Source organism: Geotrypetes seraphini, chromosome 2 (assembly GCF_902459505.1).
Source record: "Geotrypetes seraphini chromosome 2, aGeoSer1.1, whole genome shotgun sequence".
In the NCBI taxonomy this organism is placed as follows: Eukaryota; Metazoa; Chordata; class Amphibia; order Gymnophiona; family Dermophiidae; genus Geotrypetes; species Geotrypetes seraphini.
Window position 1 is genome coordinate 399,398,731 of NC_047085.1, and position 24,954 is coordinate 399,423,684.

General features: G+C 41.8%; 1 protein-coding gene across 2 annotated transcripts in view; it reads left to right on the plus strand.

Annotated features, from left to right (window-relative positions):
- Positions 1 to 5,663: 5,663 nt before the first annotated feature.
- Positions 5,664 to 24,954, plus strand: part of MACC1 (MET transcriptional regulator MACC1) — a 98,481-nt gene continuing 79,190 nt past the window's right edge. For both annotated transcript variants that reach the window (XM_033930926.1, XM_033930927.1), the window contains exon 1: positions 5,664 to 5,809. The gene's annotated coding sequence lies outside the window, so the exon portion shown is untranslated. The remainder of the gene's footprint in view (positions 5,810 to 24,954) is intronic.

The window sequence follows — 24,954 nt, forward strand, 5'->3', positions numbered from 1 at the left end:
AATGCTCCCAAACGGCAGCAAAACAAAAATACCAAAATAGGCAAGCAAATAAAACAGCACAAAATAAAGTTCTTGGCTTGCTCTCAGCATTAACTTAGTCTCAGCTGTGTCTGAGAGTTCAGCTAGTACTGACTGCTCCCAAGCAGGCAGTTTCGAAAACACAAATACAGTTCATGGCACTTATTCAGTAGCACTAGTGTCCAAAGTTCATTAAAGCCTCTGGCCAGTTCAGCTCACTGCCAGGATAGGAGAGTGTCAGGTTTTGCAAAATAAGGCCTCTAGACAGGCTTTCAAAAGTCCCTCCCAGGGTGTTAGCAAAACCTCTCCCAATAAATCACACTCCTAGCTTGCAAAACAAAAATAGTCCCCAAACAGTCAAGTGTAAAATCCAACTCACTGTTTGTAGGTGGAGGCCTAGTCCACCTGCATGGCTTCAGGAAAATCAGGAGCACACTCTGTAAGACTTTCCTCACACTCCATGGGTTGTTCTTCCTCTGGAAACAGCAGCTCCTTAGCTTGTCCAGCTTCTAACAGCTCCATTGGAATGGGTTTGCTGCTCCTGCTTGGCCCAGGGGACTCCCTAGGGAGAAAAGGCTTAAACCTCCTCCCTAGCTGGCTTCCCTGTCTGTTCTCAACTGCAGGTTTAAATACTTTGGGGCAACGCCCTACTCTAGTTGAGTCAGCAGAGTTACTGGGACCTCTTGGGCTCCCCCGGTGGTAACTCGGGGATAGATCACCTAATTCTTCCTCGCACAATTCAGGCTCCCTCTGGTGGTCACAGGATGAATTATCACTCTCAGGAACCATATGCCCCTTCCTGATTCCACCTCGGGATTTCATTTTTATTTTTTTCCCTGAACTAACAGGGACCTTAGCAGGGAGAATACCTGGCTGGTCACAATACTTTGGAGGTAAGGTGAGAGGGGGAGATATGCTAAAGATGTTTAAATACCTATGTGGCATAAATGTGCATATGGTGAGTCTCTTTTATTTGAAAGGAAGCTCCAGTATGAGAGGGCATAGGGTGAAGTTAAGAGGTGATAGTTTCAGGAGTAATCTAAGTAACAGTGGGGGCTAAGAAAGCAAATAGAATGTTAGGAATTATCAGGAAAGGAATGGAAAACAAAGATGAAAATGTTATAATGCCCTTGTATCGCAACTTTAATACTGTGTGCAGTTCTGGTCGCTGTATCTCAAAAAAAGATATAGTGAAATTAGAAAAGGTACAGAGAAGGGTGACGAAAATGATAAAAGGTTTGGGACAACTTCCCTATGTGGAAAGGCTAAAGTGGCTAGGGCTCTTCAACGTGGAGAAGACGGCTCAGGGGTGATATGGTAGAGGTCTGTAAAATATTGAGTGGAGTGGAAAGGGTAGATGTGAATCACTTATTCACTCATTCCAAAAATACTAGGACTAGGGGGCATGCGATGAAGCTACTAAGTAGTAGATTTAAAACGTGTAATTAAACTCTGGAATTCGCTGCCAGAAAAGTGGTAAAATCAGTTAGCTTAGAGGGGTTTAAAAAAGGCTTGGCTAATTTCCTAAAAGAGAAGTCCATAGGCCATTATTGAGATGGCTTGGGAAAATCCATTGCTTATTCCTAGGATAAGCAGCATAAAATCTGTTTTACTACTTGGGATCTAGCTAGGTACTTGGGACCTGGGTTGGCCATTGTTGGAAACAGGATACTGGGCTTGAAGGATCTTTGGTCTGTCCCAGTATGGCAATTCATATGTTCTTTACAGAAAGAGTGGTAGATGTGTGGAATAGTCTCCCAGTAGAGGTGGTGGAGACAAGGACCATGTCTGAGTTCAAGAAGGCATGAACAGGCATATGGGATCTCTTTGGAAGAGATGGGGATAGTGGATGCTGTGAATAGGCAGACTGGATGAGCTATTTAGACTATATTTACCATCATATTTCTATGTTTCTATGTCAACCTACCTTACTACGCCACTGGGGACATGCTAAAGTGTTTCATGTTAATTTTGTCATTTTCATGTACTATGAGCACAATAATTATTTTTTTGTGGTTTTTTGAGAGTAGGCATGTTAACGGCAGAGAATGGGCATGGATGTGTTAAGCAGCTAGCACTTGCGCATTACCACCATACTAAATGGTTAGCACATCTATAATGCAGGAGCCCTTAACTCCAGCTAAATAGGAGTTGGTAAGTGCTCCCATAGTAATTATTTTAAATGACCACATACCGATGTTAACATTAATGCACAGCCATTAATGAAAAAAATAGCAAAATCCTTTTTGATGGCTGCATTAGAAATGGGTTAGAGTGCAGGAAAGGCCCTTATAAGAGTACACTAAGTCTATTTCTTAGCTCAGTTTAAAATAAAGGATCCCTGTATTTGCATTCTTCTGTTGATAATCTTAGACTATATATTGCCTTCTTTCCTTTGAACTTTTCCTTGAACCAATCACAGAATGGTTGTTATTGCTGAAAATTATTATTATTATTATTAACAGGATATAGCTTCATGAATTTCTTCAGGTCTATTGATTAGGAGAGTTCAGAAGTTGGATTAAATAAACATTTGGCCCTTTTCTTGTGACTTGATTTTAAATCTGAGGTAGATGGTGCAATTATCTACTTCAGAACATAAGAACAAAAGGATATAAGTACCACAAAAGCTGTAACAAATCAGTGATCTATTGAGCCCAACAAGCTCTGGTGGTTGAGTATTTGTGCTATTCTGGTTGTCCCATCTTCAAAAATATAGAGCAGAAGAGAAAAAGTACAAAACAGAGCAATGAAAATGATAAAGGGAATGGGACAACTTCTCCAACAAGAAAGCTAAATAAATTAGCGCTTAAGAGATGACAGAGGCAGAAAGCATATAAAAAGTGTATGAGGGAGTGTTTAGGAAGTTGCTAGTCTCCCATGTTAACACTCCCTCACAACCTACAGGATCACCTTAAGAAGCTAGTGAAAAGGAAATAGTTCAAGCAGGCACAGCTAGTCTGCTGAGGCAGGGCCCAGATTGAGACATAGAAGGGCATAATCGAAAGGAACGTCTAAGTCCGTTTTCATCTAAGTTGCAAGTCATCCAAAGTAAAAAAAACAGCCTAGGACACATTTTCGAAAAATATGTCCAAAATTTTTTTTGTTTCAAAAATTGTCTAACTATACGTCCTGCCAATCTGATGATCCAAGTCGCTAAATCGTCCATCTTTATACCACATTTTCATCCAACTTTTCGTCCAAGTCAAAAACGCCTAGAACAAGCCCTGTTGGACGTGGGAGGGGTCTGCAAAGTGATGGACTGAACACCCAGACATGGCACCTAAATAGTGGGGTACCTTACAGGGCACTGCTGTGAACTTCACAAAAAGGGTGCCATGTCATCATCTCACTACAGCTCCCTTATAGTCATGGTGAGCCCCCCAAACCACCTCCAGAATCCCCTAGACCCACTTATCTACCACCCCAATAGCCCTTATGGCTGCAGGAGCCACTTATATGGCAGTACAAAAGGGTTTGGGGGGTGTATAAGGGACTGCACATGTTTAAGTATCAATGCAGTGATTACAGGGGCTTATGGGCATGGGTCCTCCTCTCCATGGGTCCCTAACCCACCCCCAAGATTAAGCCGCCTCTGTGCTGGACGACTAGGCTTTCCTATGCCAGGCTGCCAGGTGATGATGATCTGGAGGCTGAATTTTAATTATGATTTTTATGGGATCGGGGGGATCGGTGATCACTGGGGTAGTGTGTGGGCGTCTGTATTATGTGTTTGCAGTGCTTATCTGGTGACTTTAGGTGAGTTTTTGTGACTTAGACCATGTTTTAAATGGTCTAAGTTACAATGTCCAAGTTTCGTCTATGCTGGGCTGTATAACTTTCGGTTATACATGCTGTACGACTAAGTCTAAGCCGGCCCACATCCCGCCCAACTCCCGCCCTCGACACTCCTCCTGAAACGCCCCATTTAGATTTGGTCATTCAGCGGCACTATGAAGGCCTAGGTCATTTAGAAATACGTCCAAATCCCGTTTTCATTATCGGCACTTGGACGTATTTTGACAATGTTCATCCAAGTGCCGACTTAGGCCGGTTTTTGGACGTTTTTCTCTTTTGATTATGAGCCCCATAGTTAATATCCCTATAGGGGAACAGAACTGGGTGGCACGGTAAAGGGAAGAAGGATCTTCTAGGAGGTTTCCAGGATGGGTTCAAGCAGTGTTGGCAGATGAGGCCCAGGAAAAAAGAAAACTGCCTTTCCATATATGCCTCTATCATAGGCACTGCTTATGTCCTTATATGAATGTCCAAGCTTGGAATAAAAGACTGCCAAGGTAAGAAGTCTTTTTCCTAGAAGCTGTGTGGCCAGGCGAGGGATAGACCTGAGTTAGAGTAAAGCAGTCTTTAACCTGCTGCATCCCGTGTTTGGGGTTGGGTAAGAAATAAACCCTGGGAGGATTTGTCAATGACTTTATAAGCAATTCTATGTGCAAGACAGCCTACTTGTTCTGTAAACAGGCTTTAGTATACAGTATTTTGGTTTAGGAAATAAAGAGGCCCTTTTACAAAGCAATGCTAAAAAGTGGCCTTAGCTTGCCCTTATGCGGGTCTTTCCCATATGGTAAGGCCATTTTTAGCACTGCAATAAAATGACTGATTTTTGAAAAAGTTTTGACATTAATGTCCATGCGCTAAAGCTGCACTTTTTTGAGCCACTGGATACTCAGGAGTAGTAGGAAAATATAATGATTATGATCTATTGATTTACTGTAAAAGGTACATGCCTTAGGATCCTGTTAAAGGCTGACAATATGTATAATTTTTGTTATTTATTCCACCCACCAAGTAGACCAGCTTATATGTAGATGGTATCATATGCTAAGTTTAGGGGACTTGACCAGGAGCCAGATGAATAGAGGATAGGCTATATAAAGACTGAAATACAATAGAGGTTAAGGGCTGCAGCAGGAGATAAATAAAGAACAATAGAATAGAACTAGACTGAAGGTTCTAGAAACAGAATGAGATTTGTCTGACATCTTTTCCATTAGCTCTGTTAGCTGGAGACTAGATTTTCCATTGTTCCCCAGCTAGATTGCTAAGCCAATTGCTTTTGTTGGCTCTAGCTTTACAAAAAGATGACCTGCTTAGACAAACAGCTCAAACAAATGGATAAAAGTCAGGCATGTGCAAAAGCCTGAAAAAGATATTCTGAGCTTGCATGAGAAGCCATTACAAATGTGCATTCATTTTGAAATGACAGAAAAATGCAACTAAGCAGGCCATTTTGTTTTGTATGATTTCAAAATAAAACAAATAAATCATTATGGAAATCTGATATATTTTATATCTATTGTCACAGTGCAAGGAAGCCTGAGAACCAAACTGCCCTAACTAAAGCACAGCCTAGGTCGGACCTATATTCATAGCTAAAAGAACCTGAATGTTCCCAGAGTTTGTAGAAGGGAGGAGGGGGAGAGTAATACCAGGAAACCCCAGGTTCCTCAGGGAAAAGGAAGAGGGAGCACACTAGGGTCAAAAGAACAAAGCAGGTAGAGGGCACGCCCACAACACTCACACCCTAAAAGAGAGAGGGTTTTCCAGCAAAGCAGTAGTCACATGAGAGGGTGGAACATAAAAGCTTGAGAAGAAGTTTCTAGGGGGAGGACAGGGAGAGCAGCACAGCCCACTGATGTGGAAATGCCTGAAGCTGAGGAGGCTTCCACAGAGCCAGCTTTGGAAGAGACTGCCCCTGCCTTCTCAGAGATGAAATAGCAAGATCTGCCAGTAAGGGTGGCGAAGTACCCATGGACATTCTTTGGGAACACAGGTTTGAAAGGGGAAATGAAGTTAAAGCCTGAAGCTGCAATGTGGGGAAACAGCTGTGTATTTTTCTTTCATGATGAACAGTTTGTTGCAACATGCTCAGGAACCTCAAGGAGGGGGAACAAAAGGGTAGAGCAAACTGAGGCAATTTAGTTTGGGGAGGGCGGGAAATTATCAGGGTTTCTTTCTCACCCTTTGCCCTCAGTTACACTGTGCAGCCTACAGTGCTGTGGGTTCTTAAAAGAGCTGAGTGATAAAGAGACGGGGAAGCAGTCAGGCTTGGGCAAACAGCCCACATTCCTAAAGGAAAGGACTCTAAAACTAAGCAGAAGAAACTGTGTTTTGGGTTTGAATGTTTTCTTTTTCTTTTCCTGTCTTCCCTCCAAGCCAGCAGTCTCGAACTCAAACCCTTTGCAGGGCCACATTTTGGATTTGTAAGTACTTGGAGGGCTGCATAAAATAGTTAATGTCTTATTAAAGAAATGACAACTTTGCAGGAGGTAAAACTCGTTATAGTTTATAAATCTTTCCTTAATTGCTTCTGATAATTTCAGCTATACACAGCTGAAAGCAGTGCAGCATGCAGAAAGTGAAGTTTAGATATACACAATTTTTTTTGCTTTTCATTTTTAGTGTGGATTTACATTTATCCCTTCATTCTATATAGTGCACCAAAGGTTAGGCACTAATTTGATATACTTAGTACTGTAGCTATTCTATGGCTTGGTGCCTAAGGGACTCATAATCAAAACACAAATACTTCGAAAATCCTGCCTAAATCGGCACTTGGACAATCAAAAAGACAGGTTTTAGAAGTATTTTTAAACAGCTTAGACCTTTTCAGTGCTGCTGTACGTCCAGAGCTGAAAAGGGCGTTTTAGGAGGAGTGGTGAGGGCGGGACGTGGTCTGACCTAGACTTAGTCGTACTGCAGCAATGAGACTGCCTAGACAGAACTTATATGTAGTGACTTAGGCAATCTAAAACCAGGTCTAAATGCTGAGAAGTTATCCAAAGTGGCCAGATAACCACTGCAGACATAAAGTACAGACCCCCCCACACTCCCCCCCCACACACTACCATAAAAATTGGAATAAAAATGTACACACCTGCCTCCAGAACATCAGCAACTGACATAGGAAAGCTTAGTAGAGCTGCACAGAAGTGGTTTAAGTAGTCTGGGGGTGGACTAGTGAACCATAGAGAGGAGGACCCAGGCTCATAAGCCACTCTAACCACTGCATTCATGGGGAAACATATGCACCCACTAAACCCCCCCAAAACTGTTGTACTGCCATATAGGTGGCACCTGCAGCCATAAGGGCTATTGGGGTGGTAGACAGGTCGGACTAGTAGGTTTTTGGGGGGCTCACCATGACATATAAGGGGGTTGTGGTAAGATGTTTATTTGGCACCTTTTTTGTGAAGTTCACAACAGTGCCCTTTAAGGTGCTATGTTGCCTTTCTATTGCAAATGCAAGCAGTGTCTCACTTCCGGCTCACCACACAATTGTTTCCCATGTATTCGCCTTTATAGGACCCCCTGAAGAAGACTTTTTGTTGAAACACGGCTCGTGTTAGGTCCTGTATCCACAGCGGACTAGGTCCCCTTAACTAGGCCCCACAGCATTCCAGATGCAACTTCCTGTTTGGAAGGTGGGAGCCTCAGAGGGAAAGAAGTCGTGACAGAGGAGATAGGGCACTGGAGAAGGAAAGCTATGGTTGAGGTTGTGGGTTCAATCCCAGCCTGCTCCTTGTAAATCTGGACAAGCCACAAATCACTCTGTTGTCCCAATTAAATTGCACATAAATGGCTATCTGTGAATATTCAGTGGGAGATAACCACTTATACCCATTGAATATTCACAGTTAGCACATAATCTGGAGGTGGCTATCTTGGGGGCATTCCGGGAATCGATATTCCATGATAACCTGGCCTGGTAGGTACATAAACAGGACAACATAAATAGCTGTCCTATCTTTATGCAGTAGCCAATGGCCAGTTAGCACTGAATATCAGCTTAACTAGCTATTGGCTGGTGGCCAAAAATGAAATCAGATATTCAATGCTGGTCACCGGAAATGGCCTGACATTGAATATCGGGGTTCAGCACCAGTGGTGGGCAGTTCAATCAAAGACCACCATTGGCTGAAAATTGGGCTGAATGTATTGACCTGAAATAAAGGAAATCTGTCTTTGACTTCACTGCAATAGGTGATACCCTTTGCAAAATTCATCAAATGACACATGACTAGTTAGAACCAGGAAAATCCTCACCTTGGTCTATGTTTTCTTCTCCCTCCCACATGCCAGTGAGTTTATAGGCAAAGTCAATCTGTTAAGGTCAGTCAACTTTATTTAGATTGTATTCTTCCTGTAATCTTGGCAGCAGCTGATTTCCTATTCAATGTCACTTTTTCCTTCTAAAGTTTTGTCTGCTATTGTATGGGTGTAAAACAGAGCAGATTGAAGCAGACAGAATGAAAGCAGACATGAACCATAAGGCTCAATCAGCATGTCCTGTTTCCGATATTTTGCAATACCATACGCCTTACTTGATTTCTAGCTTTCCCCTCTGCTCTTTGAAATTTAGAATCCTCTGCCTTCATTTACATTTTTGCTTTCCTCAAGACACCACTTGCCACCTTGACTTCCAAGAGACATTTTCAGAGATGCTAGTTTGAAACTGACTATGTTGATGAGCAATGGATAAGTAGTATTTACACTCTGGAATATGAAATATAAATTCAGTAATTGAATCTAAAATGTATAGGATATGCTACTTGTTTGAATATACTGTATATGTAATATTCACTAATGAAAGTTTTTACAATAAATTGTCCATATTATCACAGCTCTTTAATATTTACTCCCCCTTTTATGAAGCCGCATTAGGCTTTTTTATCACTCACCACGGAGCTCATAGAAATTCTATGAGCATTGGAGTTAATAGGCGATAAAAAAAAGCCTAACGTGGCTTCATAAAAGGGGCCCTTAAAGCCTTACAGAGCAATTCTATAACTGAGTGTGTGCAGCTCTGCGCATCTTGCACACATATGTGGTGGTTTAGTTGCCAATTAGGGTCCTAAGTAACAGATGGGCAAAAGATGCCCAACATAACCTTCCTTTGCCCAGTAGGGCTGCCACAGGGGCGATATTAGTACTGATGACATATTAAAAAACTACATATGTACTAAAGGATACAATAATTGATCATATGCTTAAATTAATTATAAAATCAGATAAATAATAAAATTATTAGTATATATTGGCAGTACTGTGGGATTCATTTTCAAAGAGAAAAATCCAAAAAAATGGCATAAAGTAGCATTTAGACGTTTTGTTTTCTAAAATGTTCAAATTGCCATTCTCAAAATACATTATTTAGATGGTTTTCTATGCTGTTTGTCTGCAGTGCATCAATCTCAAAGGGGTGTATTGGGGGCATGTTTTGGGCGGGATTATGGCATACTTATGATGATTTGGACATTTTTCTGCAATAATGGAACACTGCAGAAAACATCCAGGGCAAAACTTGGACACTTGAGGCGAGACCTGCTTCAATAACAAATAAGTACCAAAATGATGGCCAAACCGATCAGGTGACCACTGGAGGAATGAAGACATAACGCAACAAAATTTCTTATATTCCCCCGGTTCCTCGCGGCTCTGTGCGGTTAACAAAAATTAAAATATAAGTATACACGGTATAAACACAATTTAATTAATTAAAATATTTACCAAACAGATCAGTCTTCATAAATTTTCTAAATGCCGAATAAGAAGTAGAGCTAGATACATACTAATTTGTTTATCCCATAATGCTGCCTGATATGCTAAGATCTTACTAAAGAAGCGTTTATAAACACATCCTTTCACAGAAGGAAAATCAGAGAGCCAAAGATAGCCCCTTTACTCCACCCGTGGTCACTGACCCTCTCCTACCCCCCAAAAATGTGAATGAAACAGTGCACACTTGCCTGTACGTTAGATAGATTGTGAGCCCACAGGACAGATAGGGAAAATGCTTGAGTACCTGATTGTGAAACTGCTTAGATAAACCTTAATAGGTGGTATATAAATACCTAATAAACTTGAACGTGTTTCAGATGTTATGGTCAGTCCTATTAGAACAGGAAGCAGGTTTCTGGAGTAGCCTAGTGGTCAGTGCAGTGGACTGGAGCGAAGGGGACCCAGGCCCATACCCCAGTCTAACTAGTATACCTGTGGTGGAAAGTGTGAACCCACCAAAACCCATCCAAAACCTACTGTACTGACATAAATGTGACACCTGCAGACATAAGGGCTATAGGGGTGGTCAGCAGTTGGATACAGTAGGTTTTGGCTGAGTTTTGGAGGGCTCACCATACAATGTAAAAGGGTTATGGTGAGATGTTTACCTGGGACTTTTTATGTGAAGTTCACTGCAGTGACCTCTAGAGTTCCCCACTGCTCTGCTGAGATATCTGTGTGGACATTCTGCTAAGAGTACTGGCCCTTCTTATGTCCCAGTGGCTGTTTTTCATTTTGGCAGTTTTTAGGATTTTTTTTAATGGTTCATAAAGATAGATGCACTGAGGACAAACACATCATAGAAAGGTCCATTTTTGAATCAAAAAGAAAGATGTTTTTCTGTTTTGAAAATGGCCATTTTCTCTACTGGATTTGTGGACATTTTCCTCCAGAACATCCAAAACTGGATTTAGATGTCATATTGAAAATGTCCCTCTACACACAATGACTGGTTCAGAGACCCTCTCTATTGTGTTTATCTATATGTGTATTTATCTATATTTATCTATTTCTTTTATTGAAGAAAGCAGACTGGGAACAAGATGAATATAAAAATAAAATTACAAGGCAACAAAGCTAGGAAATGATTTTATTTTCACTTCAGTGAATGAATTATTTCAGTTTTGAGAATTTACATCTGCTGGTGTTATTTTGTACTGGTGGAGACTCTAAGATTTATTAAGAAGTTTCCTCAAGAACTGATTTTTCACTAAATCAATTACAAGTGTTTATTGTTAAATATGTTTGCTATAATCATTGATTGGGCTCTGCGAGTTGGCAATGTAGAACAGGTTTTTCTAACTGACTATTAATTTAACCTCCTCTGATTCTCTGAGGCTTTTTTGATTATTGGTTATTTTATGCTGTACAGAGGAAGTGCATTTTTTTAATGCAGAATAGAAGAGACAATAATGTACGAACAAGTACAAGCAGCAAAAAACATGAAGCGGACCAACAAATACGCAGTTTATTAAATTCAAGCACCCATGGCCATATCAGATGGTTGAATTTAATAAATGGCATACTTCCACATTTGTTGGTCCACTTCATACTTTTGCTGTTTGTTTCTTTCTCTGCATACAGAGTCTGGCATCTCAGGTTTCAGTTTATTTTTTTATCTGCATTAGTACTTATAGTCCATGATTGCCTATCTTGTAACTGAAGAGGGGCTATCTATATTCTGCAGGTGTGACTGAGGCCAGGATGGGGGTGCTGTGGAAAGTTTGAGAGGAAGGAGATTAGTCTCTGAAGGAGCTGAGTGAGGATGGAAATGGAGTTAATGTGGTCAAATAGAGGCAATAGGAGATAAGGTATAAGGGAAGAGAAGGGAGCCAAGACAGGCATAGAGCTGGGGCTAGTGAGGGTTGAGTAGCAGTGAATGGTAGATAAGGGCTGAGAGAATGAGCACGGAGACTGGAAATGGTAGTCTCAGGGAGGGGGTGAAAAATAGAGGTGGGATAGCAGACTGGGGAAGGAGAAAGACAGATGCTACCTGGATGTCTTGGCGGCATCTAAAACTTAACATGACTAAGACTGAGCTCCTTATCTTTCCACCTAAACCTCTTCCCCCATTCTCTATTTAGGTAAATGCCCTCATCCTCCCTGTCTTGTCGGTTTGAAACCTCAGGATAATCTTTGACTCTTCACATATCCAGCAGACTGAAAAAACCAGCTTATTTCTCTACAATGTCACTAAAATCAGACCCTTCCTTTCTGAGCACACTTCTAAGACCCTCATCCATACCCTCATCACCTCTCGCCTAGACTACTGCAACCAACTTCTCACTGGTCTTCTGCTAAACCATCTCTCCCCACTTCAATCTGTTAACTCTGCTGCACGTCTCCTACTCTGCCAGTGTCACTATGCCCATATTACCCCTCTCCTCAAATCACTTCATCGGCTCCCTTTCCACATATAGTTCAAACTTTTCTTAATGACCTACAAGTGTATTTGCTCCACAGCAGCTCAGTATGCTCTCTCTTCTCTCCTCACATTCCCCCTTCCCCCCCGGGCACTCCACTCATTGGATGTCACTCTTATCTCTACCCTTCTCTTCTACGGCCAACTCTAGACTCCATCCCTTTTACTTTTGGTGCACTGTATGCCTGGAACAAACTGCTTGACTTGGTATGTCAAGCTCCGTCTCTGGCAGTATTGAAATCCAGACTCAAAGCCCACTTCTTTGAAGCTGCTTTCAATGCCAAACTCCAGCCCACCTGCCAAGCACCAATATCTATCTTATCATTCCCTGTGTAATTCCCCCACCTGAGCATTGTGTATAGATGTGTCTTCTTGTCCAGTTTGTCTGTCTTGACTAGATTGTAAGCTGTTTAGAGCAGGGACAATCTCTTCTATGTTTTGATATAGAGTGGAAATATATATCTTTTCTATTTTTGTAATTGGTAGAGTACAAGAAAAATGCTTTTCTGTTTCTCTTTTACCAATATTTTGACTACTTGTAGAGTCTGCTTTTTTTGGGGGGGTCTCCATTTCTGCTTTTGTTTGCATGTTTTATGTGGTCCCTATTTTGTATATTGGGTTATTTCCTCACACTTTTTTTAACTACTGCTCTTAATTCATTTAGCTTCTACAGTAATTAAGAAGTCTGCTGCTGCTGAAGTGCACTAATCCTGCCAGTTGGCACATATCAACTCTTGCATTAAGGCCTTAAATAAATCAGATTACTAATCAGAAAATAGAATCATAGGCTAAATAAACACAGCCCCTATTTTAAAAGTTCATATTTAGAAAAAAGACTAAAGCATATGATAAATAATATAACCCCTCTCCTGTTCATCACTTTGAAGGGGAAATGAGTGTGGTTTCTTTTCCAAGTTGTGGGAAAACTTCCCTTCTTAAGCATTTGGGTACTGTGACTTAGATTCTGAGAAACAGTCTCGCATGTGAAGTGATGTTTCAGCCCAATCCCTCCTGCTGGACACAACTTCTCCCCCCCCACCCCTGAACCCCCTTACCCCCAAACCCCTGCCAGACCGTGCACCCACCCCCAGACCTGGTGAGATGGCCGGACAGACAGGTCCTCCGTCCGGCCAGCTGGTAGGCCTGCCTTCCTCTGAATGGTGGGCCTGCCCCATCCCGGTGCATTGTGGGATGCACCAGGAAGGGGCCTAAGGCCTGATTGGCCCAGGTTCCTAAGGCCCTGCCCATAGAAGGGGTCTTAGTCACCTGGGCCAGTTCCTGGGCCAAACTCTTAAATTGATTGGCTGAAAACTGGTGTAGTCAATTACCACACTGATTAAGCCAATTATAAAATAAAAATTGGGCACAGATTCCGAACTTAGATGTCGCTAGAGGGCTGCAATTAAGGCGCCTAGCAGCATCTAATGTAGGCTCCGTTAATAGAGTTCCCCAGATATTGCTGAGCCTAAGAAACAGATCCAGAAACAGCAGCATATAAAAAAGCTGCTGCAATTACATAAGGAGGCAAACTGGTCTGGAAGAAGAGAGAGAGGCTGAAATTATGGGGAGAGGTAGACTTCAGGGACTGAAGTCAAAGCTTGTGTTTGGAGAAGAGACTTGGAGACAAAATGATGTGGATTACGAGGGGCTGCTGAAAAATTCTCAGCCCAACCAACCAACTTCCTAAATTCTGAGCATTATTTTGCCACTGTGGCTAAAAAGAGTACTATCTTATTTCGTTAAGTGCCAATTTGCAGAAACAAAATTCTATGTTTTTGACATGGTTTCAGAACATTGATTGAACCATATCCACGTCATTCTCATTGTGGTTGGGCTGCAAACTTTTCAGCACCCCCTCATACTGAGAAACAGAATGGGAAGGGGGGGGGGTGTCAGGAGATGGAATACTAAGGGAGCAGAAAAATGGAGAGAGAATTTGGACATTAATTTGGCAACGCTGGAGAAAGCAGTACAACAGGGAAAAAACCAGGAATGAAAGACCAAGGGGAGAGCTGCTGATTCTTATTTATGACATCCGATATAAGAGGAGATGAAGAAGTGAAATAGTGATGGGAAATGAAATTGAGAAAACAAATGAATAATTGTCTGAGAAAAACAGTAGAAGATGGAGAAAGGAGATGCGATGCTAATGGAAATGTAAAACATAAAGGAAAAAGTAAATTAGACAAGAGAAGATATAAGATGGAAGCAGAAGAGGAAAAATACTTGCTCAATAAAGGTAAAACATGTTTTGTTTTCAATTTTAGTATATATACTGTTTAAAAATGTTAAAATAAAGTGTAATAAGTGACAATGAGCAATACTCTAGTTCTGGTGGCTCTCGCTTCTGTATTGCACTTTCAGAAATAAATGCAACAAATTCTTTTTGTGGTATGTTTTTGAAGTGATGAGGAACGGAGGCCCATTGTCATTTTTTGTCTGCTTCTCCTCTCTTATTGATATCAACAGTGTGAATCGAGGTTACGTAGGGGTGAAAAGTGGTTGTATGTGTTTAGGGTGTTTAGGGTATACCCTAGAGGAAAGGAGAGACAGGGGAGATATGATTCAGACGTTCAAATACTTGAAGGGTATTAACGTAGAACAAAATCTTTTCAGGAGAAAGGAAAATGGTAAAACCAGAGGACATAATTTGAGGTTGAGGGGTGGTAGATTCAGGGGCAATGTTAGGAAATTCTACTTTACGGAGAGGGTAGTGGATGCCTGGAATGCACTCCCGAGAGAGGTGGTGGAGAGTAAAACTGTGACTGAGTTCAAAGAAGCGTGGGATGAACACAGAAGATTTAGAATCAGAAAATAATATTAAATATTGAACTAGGCTAGTTACTGGGCAGACTTGCACGGTCTGTGTCTGTGTATGGCCGTTTGGTGGAGGATGGGCAGGGGAGGGATTCAATGGCTGGGAGGGTGTAGATGGGCTGGAGTAAGTCTTAACAGAGATTTCAGCAGTTGGAACCCAAGCACAGTGCCGGGTAAAGCTTTGGATTCTTGCCCAGAAATAGCTAAGAAGAAAAAAAAAAAAATTTAAATTGAATCAGGTTGGGCAGACTGGATGGACCATCCGGGTCTTTATCTGCCGTCATCTACTATGTTACCATGTTACAAGTGAAGAGATGAAACATATAGGATATCTATTGTATGGTGGTGAGAAGTAGGAAAATGAAAGGTGTGTGGGTGTGAGTAGAGAGATAAGAAGTGGAATCATGGAGATGTGAGAGACAGGAATTGTATGTGGTGAAGGATCAAAAGGAAGGAGGTTGTGTGTATCAGGAGCGAAAGTTAGAGGATAAATATAGATGGCTGAAATGATTAATGTGTGTAGAGCAGGGTGGGCAGTGAGTATCTTCTTTGGTTTTATTCAAATACATAATCACTAGACTAGATCAATGCCACTGAAGCATTTGAGGATATCTCAGGAATTTAGGACCCTTCTGCCATAGGAGAGAATCCTTATTGCGTTCTGACATTCCAGTTAGAAATAGCTGAACACTTATATATGACTAATGTCAAAATTTGACTGCATAGAAAGTTTGGGATACTTATCTCGAGTGGAGAAATGAAGTGCATTGATTTCTATCTGGCATTTGATGATCATTACATGATACCAAGTTCCAGCTATGCTGGTTAAATGAGGGTAAAAGGTGAAAAGGATTTGGGATTTTGTTTATTTTCAATTTCTTTTGATTCAATTTAACGTTTCAAGTTTCTTAGGTTTTTATATACCGCCTATCAAAATTATCTAAGCGGTTTTACAATCAGGTACTCAAGTATTTTTCCCTATCTGTCCCGGTGGGCTCACAATTTATCTTACATACCTGAGACTATGGAGGACTGAGTGACTTGCCCAGGGTCACAAGAGCAGCGCGGGGTTTGAATCCACAACCCCAGGGTGCTGAGGCTGTAGCTCCAACCAATTCTTGAATATTGCAAGTATATAGTTCACTGATGATAAGTTGCTTTAGCCTGTCTTCCCCCCTCCTACTTTTGTAGTGGGGGCCTTGTTAACCAGTTGTGATATATAGTTTGTATAATTATATATGAAAAATTACAAAACAAAAGAAAAAGCTGAACACAGAAGAAAGGCCAGTCATGAAAGTTTCTCTTTTCAGAAAGTTGGCTGTGCTCAAATCCATCATAGCATAATAAAACTCTTAAGTGCGCATGCACACTTCAAATGCTGTGATCCCTGACTCTGTGATCCGTGTTTCCGTGATCAGACATGTGCAGTAGAGGTGTGCGACATGTGCAGTGGTGGAGCCTGTGGCAGTTTGCGGTGCTTGAGGCGGTTTCCTCCGAAGGCTGTGGGACTAGCATGAGCAGCATTTATCAGTTAGGCTGCTCAGATTGGCTTTTCGAAAGGTAAACAGCATCAGCAGAAGAGTGGGTAGGGTGGGTTTGGGAATTTCAGTAATCACAAAGTCAGTCAGAGAGGATGAAGCTGTTTAATAACAATGTGTGAAAAGAAGTTCTCCAACAAAACTCATCCTGTAAAATTCACTCACACAACAACTTTCCAAAGCCTTTAAAAGTGAAAATGTATAGAAAAGGGTGAATAAGTGTTCAGGCTGCAGATTTCAAGAAGAAGAAAATGATAACATGGAAGGAGAATTGCTAATATAACTAGAACTGTATATGCAGTTTGTTGTCTGATTCATGAAATATTTTCCTACTACATTTTAATGGGAAGGGCTAACCTGATTCTCACATTAAGGGGAGTGGAGATGGACAGGGTGGGAAGGATATAATGAACATGGTGGAGGGTGACAGACAGCGGCCAAGGAGAGGGACAGAAAGAAAGACAGACAGTGGCCAAGGAGAGAGACAGAGAAAAAGAAAGACAGACAGCAGCCAAGGAGAGAGAGAAACAGAAAGAAAGAAAGACAGCAGCCAAGGAGAGAGACAGAAAGACAGACCGGCCAAGGAGAGAAAGAAACAGAAAGAAAGACAGACAGACAGCTGCCAAGGAGAGAGACAGGGACAGAGAGAAAGAAAGAAAGGAACGCCTCAGCGCCCCATTGTGCTAAAAGTCTACACATTTATTCTAGCACCCGCTAATGTAACGGGCTTAAACAGTAGTTGATACATAAATAACAAAAATTTATTAATGTGCCATCAAAACATCATTTGTAAACTAAAAGTATCTTGCGTGAATCCCTATTGGAGGATGAAATTGGACATAATGTTTGAGCTTCTACAGATTTTTTTAATTTTTATTTATTTTTTATTCATTTGTTACAAATTACATAACAAACTCAGGAATATCCAATTACAATCATCAACATAAACATTTACAGAAAGAAAAATCAAATCATTCAGCAATCTAGCCGACATTATTTGGCTGACAGTACCTTTCCTTTAGCAACATAAATTTAATATAAAGAAAACACCTAAGTAGGCAGAATGTGGCATCTACAGGTTTTATCCTTCATATTCCAAAGTTTAGTCTTTCGGAGAGGCCTGGTATACTGTTATGTCTTTTACAGAGGGGATTTACACCCTGGAAAATTATGACATAGCTGATTCATCCACTGCAGGAATGTAAATCCCTTCTGTGCAAGACACATTTTCTGAAATGTGAATTAGGTTGAGGCTGACCCTGAAATGTCTTATCGAAATTAGATTATAAGCTCTTCTGAACAGGGACTGTCTATTGTATGTTAAAATGTACAGTGCTGCATACTTCTTTCAGCGCTATAGAAATAATAATAGTACCTTTATGTGAAGAAAATAAATAAAAACAAGAGAAAAAGGAAACCAATATGGTTCTCCAAACTAGTAGCGGAGAAAATAAAGGCGAAAGAGTTGGCGTTCGTGAAATATAAAAAAACCCACGAAGAGGAGTGCAGAAATGACTAGAGGGTGAAACTGAAAGAAGCCAAGAGAGAAATACGTCTGGCGAAAGCACAGATGGAAGAACAAATGGCTAAAAATGTAAAAAAGGGAGACAAAATTTTTTTTCTGATATATTAGTGAAAGGAGGAAGATAAAAAATGGAATTGCCAAACTGAAAGATGCTGGGAACCGATATGTGGACAGTGATGAGGAAAAAGCAAATGTGCTAAACAAATACTTCTGTTCTGTGTTCACAGAAGAAAATCCTGGAGAAGGACCGAGATTGTCTGGCAAAGATACATGAGAAAATGGAGTAGATTCTGCGCCATTCACAGAGGAGAGTGTTTGTGAGCAACTTGAAAAACTGAAGGTGGACAAAGCAATGGGACCAGACGGGATCCATCCCAGGATACTAAGGGAGCTCAGAGAGGTTCTGGCGAGTCCTATTAAAGACTTGTTCAACAAATCTCTGGAGACGGGAGTGGTTCCTGGGGATTGGAGGAGAGCGGATGTGGTCCCTATTCACAAAAGTGGTCACAGGGATGAAGCGGGAAACTACAGGCTGGTGAGCCTCACTTCGGGTGTTGGAAAAATAATGGAAGTGTCGCTGAAAGAAAGGATAGTGTACTTCCTTGAATCTAATGGGTTACAGGATCCAAGGCAACATGGCTTTACAAAAGGTAAATTGTGCCAAACGAACCTGATTTAATTTTTTGATTGGGTGACCAGAGAGCTGGATCGAGGACATATGCTAGATGTAATTTACTTAGATTTCAGCAAATCCTTTGATACGGTTCCTCATAGGAGGCTGTTGAACAAACTTGAAGGGCTGAAGTTATGACCCAAAGTGGTGATCTGGGTTAGAAACTGGCTGTCGAACAGACGCCAGAGGGTGGTGGTTAATGGAAGTGGCTCGGAGGAAGGAAAGGTGAGTAGTGGAGTCCCTCAGGGTTTGGTGCTGGGGCCGATCCTGTTCAATATGTTTGCGAGTGACATTGCTGAAGGGTTAGAAGGAAAAGTATGCCTTTTTGCAGATGATACCAAGATTTGTAACAGAGTAGACACCGAAGAGGGAGTGGAAAATATGAAAAAGGATATGCAAAAGTTAGAGGAATGGTCTAATGCCTGCCAACTAAAATTCAATGCAAAGAAATGCAGAGTAATGCATTTGGAGATTAATAATCGGAAGGAACCGTATATGCTGGGAGGTGAGAAGCTGATATGCACGGACGTGGAGAGGGACCTTGGGGTGATAGTGTCTGAAGATCTAAAGGCGAAAAAACAGTGTGACAAGGCAGTGGCTGCTGCCAGAAGGATGCTGGGCTTTATAAAGAGAGTTGTAGCCAGTAGAAGGAAGAAGGTGTTGATGCCCCTGTACAGGTCATTGGTAAGGCCCCACTTGGGAGTATTGTGTTCAGTTTTGGAGACCGTATCTGGCGAAGGACGTAAGAAGACTTAAGCGGACCAGTGTAGGGCGACGAAAATGATAGGAGGCATGTGCCAGAAGACGTATGAGGAGAGACTGGAAGCCCTGAATATTTATACCCTAGAGGAAAGGAGGGACAGAGGAGATATGATTCAGACGTTCAAATACTTGAAGGGTATTAACGTAGAACAAAATTTTTTCCAGAGAAAGGAAAATGGTAAAACCAGAGGACATAATTTGAGGTTGAGGGGTGGTAGATTCAAGAGCAATGTTAGAAAATTCTACTTTGCGGAGAGGGTGGTGGAAGCCTGGAATGCGCTCCCGAGAGAGGTGGTGGAGAAGAAAATGGTGACTGAGTTCAAAGAAGCGTGGGATGAATACAGAGGATCTAGAATCAGAAAATAATATTAAATATTGAACTAAGGCCAGTACTGGGCAGACTTGCACGGTCTGTGTCTGTATATGGCCGTTTGGGGGAGGATGGGCTGTAGAGGGCTTCAATGGCTGGGAGGGTTTAGATGGGATGGAGTAGGTTTTAACGGAGATTTAGGCAGTTGGAACCCAAGCACAGTATTGGATTCTTGCCCAGAAATAGCTAAGAGAAAAAAGTTTAAAAATTTAAATTGAATCAGGTTGGGCAGACTGGATGGACCATTTGGGTGTTTATCTGCCGTCATCTACTACGTTACTATGTCTGCAGAGATGGAAATTATCATTTTTAAAAGCTTGACATCCATTGGAAAAAAAAATTAAAACAATTTAGCATATAGAAGCAATCCCTTACTATAAAGTTCTGGTGACATCATCTTCACCCTGTTCACAAGATCTGGCAGCTGCTGTTTCAAAATTTACATGTTACTCCAAATATATTGTCTGTGACAGTAGGAATGTTTCCATGAATTATTTTCTGTACCTATGCCTTGCCAATTAATGATATATTTCAGGCATTTTTTTTATCTTTTCTGGCAACAGATCTCTGTAATCTAGAAATAGAAGTTAATGGAAAGCATATATTACCCCAAATGAAGTGAAACTGCAAGCAGTAAATGAATGGCATCTCTTCATTAGGATCAAGTAGCGTGGTTGCCCTGTCAATCCATTATAAGTAGAAAAATGTTAATAAAGAAAAAGTCCAAAAGAATATAAAGGTTCTGATGGGAGGAAACAATCAGTTTGAAGAAAAATCATGCATGGGCCTCAGATGCAATAGACTCATGCTAGACTCTGCCACTTGTCACTGTAGTTATGGTTCTGTGATGCACTAATACAGAGGTGAGGAACAAGGGGCTCAATCCAGTCAGGTTTTCAGGATTTCCCCCAATGAATATGCATGAGATCTATTTTCATACAATGGAGGCAGTGCATGCAAATAGATCTAATGCACCTTCATTGGGGAAATCCTGAAAACCCAACTGGATTGTGGCCCTTGTTCCCCAGCCTTACAGAATAGATAAAGATGGGGGGGGGGAATCAAGTGATAGTTGACTGAATGTTTATCAGGCTGCCTCTACTGTTTGCTTGTGTGCCTCTCTCAACTGCATGCCTACTTCCCCTCTGCCTTTGGTGCTACCATTTTTCCACTGTAACCACCAGATTATCTCTCCAGTGAATCAATGCATTGCACTGGAGGGCAATACTTCCTTATACCTTTATGCATCCCCCTTGATAAGGAGTTTCAATCCTTATTTTGTGCTTCCTGCATCAACAGCTCTTACTCACTTAACTTAGGCAACCTGTTATAAAATTACTGTTATAGAAGTGATATGCAGCAATAATAGAATAGGGCACCTACAGGTAGCCGCCCACTTTCCTTTGAGATTACTAGTATAACTGGGTATACGCGGCACCAGGAAGTGACATCAGCAGGAGATTCGATGCTGTCGTGAGGAGCACATTGATGTTGCTTGCGGCAGTGAACAACTAGAGGTACAGGAGAAGGGAAGGGGGTGCATGTGAGGTGGGGGCACAGAGGAGAAGGGGTGCCAGTGCCCTCACCAACATGGCGCCTGGGGCAAACCGCCCCCTCCCCTTACTACACCACTGGATATGTGTGTAACCTAAGTCTATAAGTTATGGGGCTCATAATCAAAACTTAAACACGTCTAAAAACCCGGCCAAGTCAGCACTTGGACGACTTAAAAGACAGGTCGTCCAAGTGCTGATAAACTGATTTTCTGGACGTGTCGCTGGACTTTTTAGGCCTCTGAATCCTGCTGTGCGCCCAGGGCTAAAAGGGGCAAATCTGGAGGAGTTTAGGGCAGTATGTGGGAGAGATGGGGGCCAACCTTGACTTAGTCGTCCTGCAGGGATAATCAAATGTTTTATTAGGCATCCTGGACAAAACTTAAACTTTGTCAGTTAGACAATATAAAAACAGGTATAAGTGCCAAAGAGACCAGATAACCACTGCAGAGACAAAGTAAAGACCGCCACACACTCCCCCAGTGTTCACTGACCCCTTCACACCCCCACAAAGATCAGAATAAAAAAGTACATTCCTGTTTCCAGAACATCAGCAACTGATATAGGAAAGTCTAGTAGAGCTGCATACAGGTGTCTTAAATAGCCTAGGAGGTGGGCTAGTGAATTATAGAGAGGAGGGCCCAGGCTCATAAGCCACTCTAACCACTACATTTATGGTGGAACATGTACCAAAACCCCCCAAAACCCTATTGTACTGCCATATAGGTGCCACCTGTAGCCATAAAGGCTATTAGGGTTGTAGACAGGTGGCTATAGTGGTATTTGGGGGGTGTTTTGGAGGGCTCACCATAATCTATAAGGGAGTTCTGGTGAAATGTTTATGTGGCACCCTTTTTGTGAAGTTCACAGCAGTGCCCTGTAAGGTGCCCCACTGCTCTGTTGCCATGTCTGGGTGGTCAGTCCATCACAATGCTGGCCCCTCCCACATCCAAATGGTCTTATTCTATGTATTTGAGACTTGGATGAAATTTTGGTCGAAAATGTGGTATAAAGATGGACGTTCTGGCGGTCTGGACAAACAATAGCCTGGATGTCCAGATAGACGATTTATGAGAAGGAAAAAAAATTCTAGATGTATTTTTCGAAAATGGGCATTTTCCCACTGCTGACTCTGGGTGTCTCGTACCATACGTCCGAATCAGACTTAGACATTTGTTTTCATTATGCCCCTCCAGGTGTATAAGTGGAAGTCCTGACCTGGCTCTGCTCCTATGTAAACTCCCCTTGTAAATATACTGTCCAAGATATGAGTGTATTTACAGAGTAGTGCTTAGGTAGAATATTGGTAGGTATGTACACATTCAATACATACATGCTAGCATTCTAAATATTTACATGTACAACATACACGAAATGTTAGCACATTTGTCAGAAGAATTGCCCCATTATCTATCTATCTATATCTAGCTGAGTGGTTTAAGGCATTATTGTCTTCCAATGCAACACAACAAAAACCCTCTGGTTTTGCTACCAGGATATTCACTGTTGAGATGGTAATGCCCAGGCTGGCCTTCTAGAACTTATTTCTTCTAAGGTATTCTTGAAGGATTTGGGGATTTCTTTGAATCATATGTGTCCAAACCTGATGACCCATGAGGGTTTCAGTACCAAATTTGGTATCCAATAACATCTGATGGAGAGGTATCTGTTGCTCTACTAATATTTCCAACAACAACAATACACTCCAAATTTGCCAAAAATCCTACTGTAGAAAAAACACAAAAAGGCAACCTAGTCACATCAAGGTTTGTGTGGGGGACGCTCAAGACGCCAAAATTGGCTCGCAACTAACAAACCAAAATGGGGTGAATATAATGGGGTGTGGGTGGAGGCTTACCGCCTTGACCCAGAAGTGAAGTGTCGGAGCTGCGCTCCTATCACTGAGGGTTCACACTGAGGGCACCCTATATTATATTCACCCCATTTTGGTTTGTTAGTTGCGAGCCAATTTTGGCGTCTTGAGCGTCCCCCACACAAACCTTGATGTGACTAGGTTGCCTTTTTGTGGTTTTTTTCTACTAATATTTCCAGCAGCAGGTAGGTAAGATTCCATCTGGTACCAACATCTTGAATGAGTTGGTGCACATGTGCCCTTACTGCTTCCTGTTTCTCATGCAGCGTATGCTTCTCCATCACACAGCATTAGTAATATCCCATTATATTTTCACCTGGCTGCCATTTCCTTTGCTCACCAGGCCTAGGGAGTCTCTTACTATAAGTTGCAAAGTATCAGATACCATAAAACAGGTGTGTCCAACCTGTGGCCCCGTGAAGTATTTTGTGCGGCCCTGGTCGAGGGCAATGCAGTGTTTTCCTCTGCTGCCCCCGGGTGTTTACCATCTTGCCAGCTCCCTCCTCTGTCTTGCTGCAGCATTTGTGTGGCCACAGAAACATTTTTTTCAGCTAATGCGGCCCAGGGAAGCCAAAAGGTTGGACACCCCTGCCATAAAATTGTTTTTTTTCCTCTGACTGTCTGTTACAGAACAGCCAGAAACAATGGTTCTCTTTCTAGTTTATCTGCTAACTCTCCAATATTGTTCTTAAATCTGCAAAGGTCTGGGCATCATTAAATCACTTGAATGTGTAGAAAAGCTTACCTGTACTTTGCAGCTAATATATACCCACTCTACATACAGCTTGCCCCTTCCTCATCCAGCTGCTACCAGTGTGTCGTCATAAAAAGGTATTGCTACCAAACTGGCTCCAATTTCTGGTTGCACTTAACATTCAATACAAAGAATATACCCTAATAGGTTAGCCTCCAATTACAATCTCAAAGATATATATATATATATATATATATATATATATATATATATATATATAAAGCTTTATCTTCAGATATGCTAGCCTTATGGTTATTCTTGGACCATTGGAATAATGCATTGTACTTCACATCAATCAGTCATGTATGCTGATGCTCCTGCATTCATCATGGATCAGACTATCGAACTTTATATAAAATATAATTTGATTTTAATTTGGTTTAGATTTGGATTTTCACTGGAATAGCGGGCCTGCCCCTTCCCAGTGCATCTTGGGATGCCCTGGGGAGGGGACTAAGATCCTGATTGGCCCAGGTGCTTAAGGCCCTTCCTATAGGTGATCATTCGGGTGGGTCGCGGCGGCTTCTGGCAGGAGAGATTGGGCATCTCTTCTGCTGCGATCATTAGGGGGGTCGCAGCGGCTTCGGGTAGGAGAGATTGGGTATCTCTCCTGCTGCAATCATTCAGATGGGAGGGGAGTTGCAGCAGTTGTTGGCAGCAGAGATTGTGCATCTCAGCTGCTGCGTGGGAGGGGGGGGAGGAGGCGACGGTTCCATTATTCTATAACCGGTACTTATGACAGACACCGGTTAGAGAATCGTGCTTTTAGACGAAGAACTGGTCCCTCCCACCTAAAAGGTCTTGTTTGGGACTTGGACAATTTTTTTCAGGAATAGGGCTTAAAGGTAGACGTAGTGGTGATCTGGGCGATTAAACGCCTGAATGTACAGGTAGAACATTCTCGAAAAAAGACACATTTTGGACATTTTTTTTTTGAGCCTTAGGCCAAAAAGGGACTTAGACATTTTTTAATTATGCCCCTCTAAATTACTAAAGTTATTTAAAAAATCTTAAATATTCTGAGATAGGTGTGGTGTGGGCGTAATGGGGTAGGGATGGGTGGAACTAGG